Raw genomic sequence first — 10,182 nt, forward strand, 5'->3', positions numbered from 1 at the left:
AAATTATCATTTCTTCCACTTAATCTGTGAACTAGCGCATTGTTCTCTGAAATAAGAAATAGAAAAGTAAGGTTTCAAATCCTTTTGTCTTCATTTAAAAATTTCAAGACCAAGTCTTTAGAAGGAAAGAAAAGACAAAGTAAAGGCCAACAAAAATATCTATGTTGCAGGTTAGATGGAAACATCATTCATTATAATGCCCAATGATTTATCTCCTTTTGAGTAAAGTGATGAAAATAAGCTACCCTGTTCTATTTTGTTGCTTTCTAGAGCAAGGGTATCCTTTCTGCCAAACCCTCCCTGCTTCTTGACTTTCCTATTAACTATTAAGGTTATTTATCCAAGTCACTCAAATTTGAAACCTGGGTGTCATCCTCCTTAGACTCCTCACTTTCTCTCACTCCTGACCTAATCTATTGCCAAGTATTGTAATTTTACCTTTGTAACATCTCTTGCCTTTTTTCTATTCTGACACTAGTCTGTTATAGGTTCTCATCACCTTTTGCCTGGATTATTGCAATAGCCTTCTGGGGCATTTGTCCTGTCTCAAGTCTTTCTCCACTACAGTCTATCCCCTACTCAGCCACCAAAATGACCTTCTAAAGGGCAGATCTGATCAAGTCACCTCCTCCTTTATCAAATTCCAAGTGGCTCCCTATTATATCCAGAATCATATATCAAATCCTCTGTTTGGCATTCAAAATCCTTCATAGCCTCCTCCGCCTCCCACCTTGACTTTTGCAATCTTCTAATACCTTAGTCCCCACCAAATAAATATGGGGTGATCCAGTAGTATTGGCTCCTTCTTGTTTCTAGAAATAAGTGTTCTGAGCATATTCATTTTCTTATGGCTGGAATTCTCTCTCTTTCATCATTTCTGTTACCTATCTTGCTAGGTAAATTTCCAGCCTCAACTAAAATCCCACTTTCTCCCAGAAGCGTTTCCTTATTCTCCTTAATGTGAATGCTTTCCCTCTGTGAATTATCTCCAATTTTTCCTGTTTATATATAGTTATCTACATAATGTCTCCCTCATAAGACTGTGAGTTACTTGAAAGCAAAGCTGTTTTTTGGCTTCTTTGTATCCCCAGGGCTTAGTACACACTGTCTGGCACATAATATATGCTTAATATTCCTTAGATACTCAGTCAATAAACATTTATTCACTACAAAAAAAGGCACTAGAACTAATCTATGCTATTATTCTATTTTTTAATATACTTCAATCAAACTAGCTGCTTTTCCCTCAAACGTGATAGTCTCTTCCACCCACATGCCTTTGTCACCTTATCTTAAATGCTGCTTCCTCCCTCTCTCCTTTCCTCCCCTCCCATCTCTTTCTCTCCCCACTTCCCCTTCCCTCTCTGTCTTTCTCTGTCTGTCTCTTTCTCTCCCTCTCCCCTTCCCCCTTTTTCTCCTCTCCCTCTCTCTGTCTCTCTGTCTCTCTGTCTCTTTTCTCCTCTTTCTCCCTCTCCCCTTCCCCTCATCACCCTCTCTTCTTCCCTCTCTTTCTCTGTCTCTCTGTCTGTCTCTTCCTACCCAACTCACTGTCTTTCTGTCTCTCATTCTTACTCTCACATTCGCTCTCTCATGAGCTTTTCTATTATTTCTTCATACGTTTTCTGTGAAACCATATTTAAGGATTTCAATTCTCTCCCCCTGAGTTCTGAATCTGGTTAGTCTGTACTATATATTATAGCATTTTGTTATGCTTTCTGTCACATCAATCAATAAGTAAGTATTTATTATTAGGTCCCTGACATGTGCCAAAGACTGTGCTAAATGCTGGGAATGTAAGCATAAAGAATAACTCAATCTCTATTTTTAAGAAGTTTATCTCTCTATGTTTTTCCTTTCTTGTTACTATTGATTCATGTACATTTTCCTTTCTCTATCAGCCCTCTCTTCTCTTAACAATCCTTCCCTTCCTAATTTTCTGTATGGTAAGACAGATTTCTATACTCTATTGATTTTGTATGTTCTTCCTTCAGTGAATTAATTCTGATGAGAGTAAGGTAAACATGTTCCCTTCCCTGTCTCCTCCATCTTCCCCTTCACTGTAAAAACTCTTTCATGACTCTTTTATGTGAGATGATTTTCCCCATTCCATTTGTCCTTCCCCTTCATCCCAATGCATTACTCTTTCTCATGCTTATTTTAATTTTTTTATATCATCTGATCATATTCAGTTCACACCCTTGCCCTCTGTCAAGGTATTCTCCTTCTAACTACCCTCATAATGATAATGTTATTATCAACTCTTGTAGGGATAGACACAGTTTAATCTTATTGAATGTCTTTTGATTTCTTTTTTTTTGATTTACCTTTTTATGCTTCTCTTGAGTCTTATATTTGAGAGTTAAATTTTCCATTCAGCTCTGGTTTTTTCTTCAGGAATGTTTGAATGACCTCTATTTCATTGAATACTCATTTTCCCCTAAAGGATTATGCTCAGCTTTCCTGGGCAAGTAATTCTTGTTGAAGTTCTAGTTCCTTTGCCTTCTGGAATATTATATTCCAGGCCCTCCAGTCCTTTAATGTAGAAGCAATTATATCTTGTGTTATCTTGACTATGACTGTGCAATATTTGAATTATTTCTTTTTGGCTGCTTATTTTCTCCTTAATCTGGGAGTTCTAGAATTTGGCTATACTATTCCTGGGATATCCTTCAGGAGATAATTGGTGTATTCTTTTAATTTCTATTTTGCCCTCTGATTCTAGAATATCAGGGCAGTTTTCCTTGATAATTTCTTGAAAGATGATGTCTAGATTCTTTTTTTTTTATCTTGGCTTTCAGGTAGTCCAGTAATTCTTAGATTATTTCTCCTGGATTTGTTTTCCAGGTCAGTTGTTTTTCCTGAGATATTTTACATTTTCTTCTATTTTTTCATTCTTCTGATTTTGTTTGATTGTTTCTTGATGTTTCATAGTGTTATTAGCTTCCACTTGCCCAATTCTAATTTTTAAAGCAAGATTTTCTCGAGTTAGTTTGTATCTCCTTTTCTTTTTTTGGCCAGTTCTACTTTGTAAAGAGTTCTTTTCCTCAGTGAATTTGTGTGCCTCTTTTTCCAAATTGACCAGATTCTTCCTCTTTACTAATTTTCTTAATTGGATTTTTATGCCTCTTTTACCAAGCTGGTGGCTCTTTTTTCATGATTTTCCTGGATCACTCTTATTTCTTTTCCCAATTTTTCTTCCACCTTTCTTACTTGATGCTTAAAATCTTTTTTGTGTTTTCCATTATTTCTTTTGGGGCTTGTGAGCAATTAACATTTTTCTTGGATGTTTTAGATGTAACGGTATTGACCTTGTTTGTCTTCTTATGAGTTTTATTTTGATCTTCTCTGTCACAAAAATAACTTTATATGTTGTTTCTTTTTTCCCTCTGCTCATTTTTAGCCTTTTTCTTTTAATTAAAAACCTGTTAAAGTTGGACTCTATAACTATAGTGAAGGGAGAGCACTGTTCTAAGCTTCTGGTTCTTTGTGTAACTGCCTTCAGAGATGGCTCTGAGCATCTATAAACTTTCAGTTCTTTCAAGGTGGTATGATGTAAGAAAAGGTGTGTTTAATACTCTTCCAGCTATGCTTTGGTCTGTGAATAACCACAAGCATTCTGTTAGCCCTTGGAACTCTGACTAAGATTTCCTGCTCCCCTGTGGCCACAAGCACTGATGTGTGCTAGTGCTTCTCCTCACCCTGAAACCATGACCCAATTCTGTATGGGCAATGCAATAAGAGTCTGGTGCCCAGAGCCAAAAAAGAGATACCTCTAATCTTCTTTTGAGCAGATGTCTGACCCCACCCTACTTACCATCTGTGGCTGAAAGCTCCAGAAGTCTTCACTGATGATTCAGCTGTGCCCAGGGCCCATTGCCACAGTGAGGCCTGCTTTGGCATGGTGCTTTGTGCTCTAAATCCACTCTATTGCAATAGAACTTTTGTGCTGGCCTTCTAAGTTGTTTTGGCCTGAAAAGTTATTTCATTCCATCTTTTTGTGGATTATGCTCCTCCAGAATTTATTCTGAGGCATTATATCATAGATTTTGGAAGGTAATTTGGTAGAGATCAAATAAGTACATGTATCTTCTCCATTGGCTCTTTCCTATCCCTGCCATGATTTTTTACAAGATTTCATCGTTCCTTTTTCTATATCCTGCATCTTTTTCTTACCATTTATAAATCAGCTTTAATATTTGAATCTTTTGTTATAAACTTTTTAAAGCACTTTTAAAATCTAAAAAACTTTATTGGCACCAATTTTCATGGTTTCAGAAAACAGTAACTTATTTTCTTGTAGATTTTACACAGGTTTCTCCTATTAAAAGATATTGGACCAAGATTTGTTTAGACAAGTCTCTGTTTACACTAGTAAGGCTGAACTACCTCTCCATGGTAGGCCAGGAATGCTCAGACACTCAGTTCAGTTACCGGTACTGGCAAACTAGTGCCCTTTCTCTTTCCTTTAAAAGCATAAAAAACACAAGTTATAACAGTGAACAAGTCTCTGATTATTGTCAGGTTAATCATATTGATAAAAAGGGACTGTTCATTAATGTCCTGACTATAGGCAGTGTTCTAAGGAATGCCCCTCTATAGAAGCACACAGATTTGTTGTACTTAAAAGTACAAAGCATATTTTTTCTTTCCATTTTGTTTTCTCTTTTCTTTGCATGCTTCATTCTTTCAAGATTGCCTTATTGCTTTATTTGTTTCTTTGCCTGGACCTTGGTAAGACTCTTGTGAATTCTGAAGTAAGTTATAATTTATTTACATATATATGTATATATAAAAATTTATATACTCACACACATTATATATTCATATGCACATTTTAGAATAGGGTAGGATAAATAGAGAGAACTTATTGTTCATCCTTAATTTTGAAGAGGACTATTGACATCATGAGGCTTAACTTTTACATGAATTGTATTTAAGTGAGGCAGAGTTGCCCAAAGTCCTCCACCACATTCTCTCTTCCAGAGTCATCAAAGTCTAGTGGCGAGGCAAAAGTCAAGATGACTAGTAATAGCCCAGAAAACATTGGATAACCATGATGTCTTCAAAGATGACCAAGATCTAAGCTCCACAGAACCTGCTTCAGGAATCTTAATGCCACTGGAGCAGATTGTTTTCATCTATCAATTCCTTCTGGAAGAGTCTTTACATGCTTAGGGTTTAGACACCTTCTCAACTAACCAATGGGTTTAAGGGTTGTTTGTTACATTCAACCTAGTTTAGTCTGCCTGCTAAAATGGTTTTACCAAGGTATCTTCAAATAGGTTTAGTAAGTTTATTCCAGGTTATGGTAGAAGTAATATCCACCACATAGGCTGGGTTGATTTCTCCTTTATATGTATTGAAAGCATCTTAAAAATTTAATTGGCTCAGAGGATTAAGTGTTGGACCTTTGATATGGATGCAGCTTCTTAGTGACCTAAGTAAAAAAAGTCACTGTGTGAGAATCAAGGAGTTGCTCTCTTCCTTTAGGCCTCTAGCTAGCAGACCAACATGACCAACACAAAAGCAAGGAAGTTAAACTCAACTGAATTAATACTGTAGCCTTGGTCAGTATCCTTTCCAAGAGATGGCTTTGGAAAACTTCCTTTTGTTTAGATGATCCATGAGTGTCTCATTTTGTTTCAATTTTGAACCTAAGCCATAAGACCAATTTAAGTCAAGCCTCACCTACCACATAATCCTAATTCAATCTGATACAGGTTCTTAATATACTTTATTATAAACTGGGTATCCTTCCTATAGCCCCTTCTTGAACCAATACACCACCTCCAGATTAATATTCTCAGAGTACTGTTCACATCATACCATTCTGCTGCCCAGAAACCTTCCAAGGGTCTCCATTTTCCAATAGGATCAAATCAAAACTCCTCTTCAACATGGCATTCATAATCCAAATTAACTTAATCTTGGACCCTAACTGTGCTACTAAACTGTGCTACTAACTGTATATATATTATATATGTGTATGTGTGTGTATATATATGTACACAGAGAGGGAGAATTCATATATTTGATAGGTATATTAAAAGGAAGAAAGGAGGTAAGTAAGGGAAGAAGGAAGGAGTGGAGAAAGGAAGGAAGAAAGCAAGGAAGGAAGCAAAGAAGGGAGGGAGGAAGGAAGCAAAAAATATAACAGCTAGGATGAGAAAAAGAGAGATCAGAAGTATCAGTCACTTATTTTATAATGGCAATACACTGCTCCCCTATAAATGCCTACATATCTGATTTACTATTCACATAGGGATGGTTTATTACCTATTAAGCAACTTGACTTCCTGGTCATTTTCTTAATTCATTCTTTGATCTAATGTACATGAGAAAAAAGATACCTTGGCTCTCAGGAAGTATTCATCAGTCATTATTGTGACCACTACCTTTGACTCTACCTCAACTAGTTCATTGACCTGCCTAGCACTCTCACAGTGAGTGAGAGAACACATATTCCAATTTAGATATGCCATTTGTAAAGCAAAATTTTATTACTATGAGCCACCTGATAACATAAAAAAATAATAAAATGATACAATTAACATAGAGGCAGATTTTCTAGGCAGTATGTTATTAAGATGAGAGACAGAAACAGAGACAGAGACAGTCAGAAACAGTGAGAGAATGACAGAGACAGAGAAAGACAGAGAGAATAATAGAAATAAATCAAGGCTTAGAAGTGAAAAAAGGAAAAGTGTAGAAGGTACACAAATCTCCTTGATATCTACCAAATTACTCTAAAAAAACACTATTATATAATGCCCGAGAATGATTTTTGGAAGAATACAAACACAAAAAGAGATGAGGTGAAATAATTTTTCTACCCAAAACTACTTAGAAGTCCAGAACAAAAAATCTATTATACCAGAGTGGAGGTGGAAACCAAAGCTTCATGCCAAAGCAAGCCCCACCATGACAACAGTCCTTGAGGGCAGCTGAATGAGCAGTAAAGGTTTCTGGAGCTTTCAACCACAAATGGGAAAAAGGGGTCAGACAACTGCTCAAAAGGAGATTAGAGGGGTCCTTTTTTTGGTTTTCAGCACAAGACTCTTGTTGCATTGCCCATATATAGATCCAGGTAGCAAAACTAGGTTATGGTCTCAGAATGAAAAGGAGCATTAGCACACATCAGTGCTTGTGACCACTGGGGGATGGGAAACTTTGGTCATAGTTCCAAGATAAAACAGTGCTTGTGGTTACTCATCGACCAGAACACAGGCTGAGAGAGAGTATTAAACACACCTCTCTTTACATAATAGCACCTTGGAAGAACTAAAAGCTTATAGAATCCCACAGCCAGCACACAAAGAATTTGGAGCTCGGAACATGCACCCTTCACCACAGTTACAAAGTCCAACTTTTACTCTTTTTTAAGTTAAAAGAAAAAGGTGGGGAAATGAGCAAACAAACAAAAAAAAAAAGAAACTCAACATAGAAAGTTATTTTGGTGTCAGGAAAAATACAAACTTGTATGGAGACAACAAAGTCAATACTCCTGAATCTAAAATGTCCAAGAATAATGTTAATTGCTCTCTAGTCCCAAAAGAAATAATGAAGGAACTTAAAAAGAATTTTAGAAATCAAATAAAGAGGTAGAAGAAACATTGGGAAAAGAAACGAAAGTAATTCCAGAAAATCATAAAAAAAATCAACAGCTTTTTGGTAAAGAAAGTACAAAAAATACTGAAAAAAATAAATATCTTAAAAAACAAAAGTAACCAATTGATAAAAGAGGCACAAAAATACAATCAAGTGAACTTCTTTAAAAAGCTGAATTGGATGTGGCAAAATTGGTACATTAATGCATTGCTGGTGGAGTTGTGAACTGATCCAACCATTCTGGCTGGCAATTTGGAGCTATGCTCAAAGGGCTATAAAAGAATGCCTGTCCTTTGATCCAGCCATATCATTGTTGGGTTTGTAACCGAAAGAGATCATAAATAAACAGACTTGTAGGAAAATATTTATAGCTGTGCTTTTTGTGGTGGCAAAGAACTGGAAAACGAGGGTATGTCCTTCAATTGGGGAATGGCTGAACAAATTGTGGCATGTGCTGGTCCTGGAATACTATTGTGCTCAAAGGAATAATAAACTGGAGGAGTTCCATGTGAACTGGAAAGACCTCCAGGAACTGATGCAGAGTGAAAGGAGCAGAGCCAGAAGAACATTGTACACAGAGACTGATATACTATAGTAAAATCGAATGTAATGGACTTCTGTACCAGCAGAAAGCAATGACACAGGACAGTTCTGAGGGATTTATGGTAAAGAACACTACCTACATTCAGAGGAAGGACTGCAGGAGAGGAAACATATAAGAAAAACAACAGCTTGAACGCAGCATGGGTTGAGGTGAACATGATTGGGGATGTAGACTTGAAACTACCACACCAATGCAACTGTCAACAATTTGGAAATAGGTCTTGATCAATGACACATGAGAAACTTCCGGTTAAGATGGCGGCAGAGTAAGGAGCAGCTGCTTGATCTCTCCTAACCAAAGCATATAGGACTCCTCAAGGGGACATAAAAACGAACCCAGACGAACGAAGGAACCCCACAACAGGACGCAGCATTGAAGGTACGCAGAATTGGGGCATTTCCACGCTATAAAGGGGTGAAACAGCTCTCACTAAAACATGAAAGGAAGAAGCCCCTCCACCCCCCCCACACACACCATGCACAACGCCAAGGCCAACGCACAAGAGTGAAAACAGGACTGGGACAACCAGTAAATCACTAGCAGCCCCAGGGCTTGTACCTGTGTGCTGCAAGACAAGGGACCCCAAGTGGCTGGGGGGTGCGCACAGACTTTCCCGAGCATCTGCGCAGGCGTGGACAAAGATCTCTAACACAGGGACTTTCCCTAGCTTCTGCCTGGGTGAAGGCAGTGCCCCAGGTGCGAATAAAGATCTCCAGCGCAGGCTAGAACCTTGAGTGAGGACCCGGTGCAGACGGGAGCAGGGCTGTGGAAGGAGCCCCTGAGACCGCTGAAGGAGCCTTGGGCAGAGGGGAAGATGGGAGATTCCCAGGAGACCTGACCCTGAGGACAAGGAGACCAGAGCCCCCGGGAGGTTAGAAAGTGCAGGCAGACCCTGAGTGTGAAGACAAAGCTGAAAAGGGGCGGGGCTAACGATGGCAAGCCATAGGGAAGCCCAGAAGAAAAAGATTATCAAGAAAAACTCTGGAACACTCAACAGCTTTTACACGGAGAAAATACAGACAACAGAGGAGGACAAACAAGTAATCATATCCAAACCTTTCCAAAAAAATAAAAGCTGGTCACAAGCTATTGAAGAGTTCAAAAACGAGGTGTTGAAGAAAATGGAAGAGATCTGGCAAGAAAATAGCAGCTTAAAAGGCAGAATTTTGCAATTGGAAAGTGAGGCTCAGAAATCAAATGAAATGATAAGCAAATTGAACACCAGAAATGCACAGATTGAAAAGGAAAACCAAAAGATTATAGCCAAAAACCAAAAGATTATAACCGAAAACCAGTCCCTAAAGGCTAGAATTGAACAAATAGAAGCCAATGATCTCTCAAGACAACAAGAACAAATAAAACAAAGTCAAAAGACTGATAAAATAGAAGGAAACATGAAATATCTCAATGAGAAAGTGACAGACCAAGAAAACCAGTCTAGAAGAGACAATTTGAGAATCATTTGTCTTCCAGAAAAGGCAGAAATTAATAGAAACTTGGACTCCATACTTAAAGAAATTATTCAGCAAAATTGCCCTGAAGTTCTACAACAAGAGGGCAATATAGACATTGAAAGGATCCATAGATCACCCTCTACACTGGACACAGAAAAGTCAACACCAAGGAATATAATAGCCAAATTCAAGAGTTTTCAAGTAAAAGAAAAAATCTTACAAGAAGCCAGAAAGAGATAATTCAAATATCAAGGAGCACCAAACAGGATCACACAGGATCTGGCAGCCTCCACGCTAAAAGACCGCAAGGCTTGGAATATGATATTCAAAAAGGCAAGAGAGCTGGGCCTGTAACCATGGATATATTTCCAACACATTAGAGCAGCAAGAGGTAGAAAGAGAAACACCATTTAAAATCACCCTAGACAATATAAAATACTTGGGAATCTATCTACCAAAACAAACACAGCAATTATACGAAAACAACTACAAAACACTTTCCAAAAAAATAAAACT

This window comes from Gracilinanus agilis, chromosome 3 (genome assembly GCF_016433145.1).
Source record: "Gracilinanus agilis isolate LMUSP501 chromosome 3, AgileGrace, whole genome shotgun sequence".
Lineage (NCBI taxonomy): Eukaryota > Metazoa > Chordata > Mammalia > Didelphimorphia > Didelphidae > Gracilinanus > Gracilinanus agilis.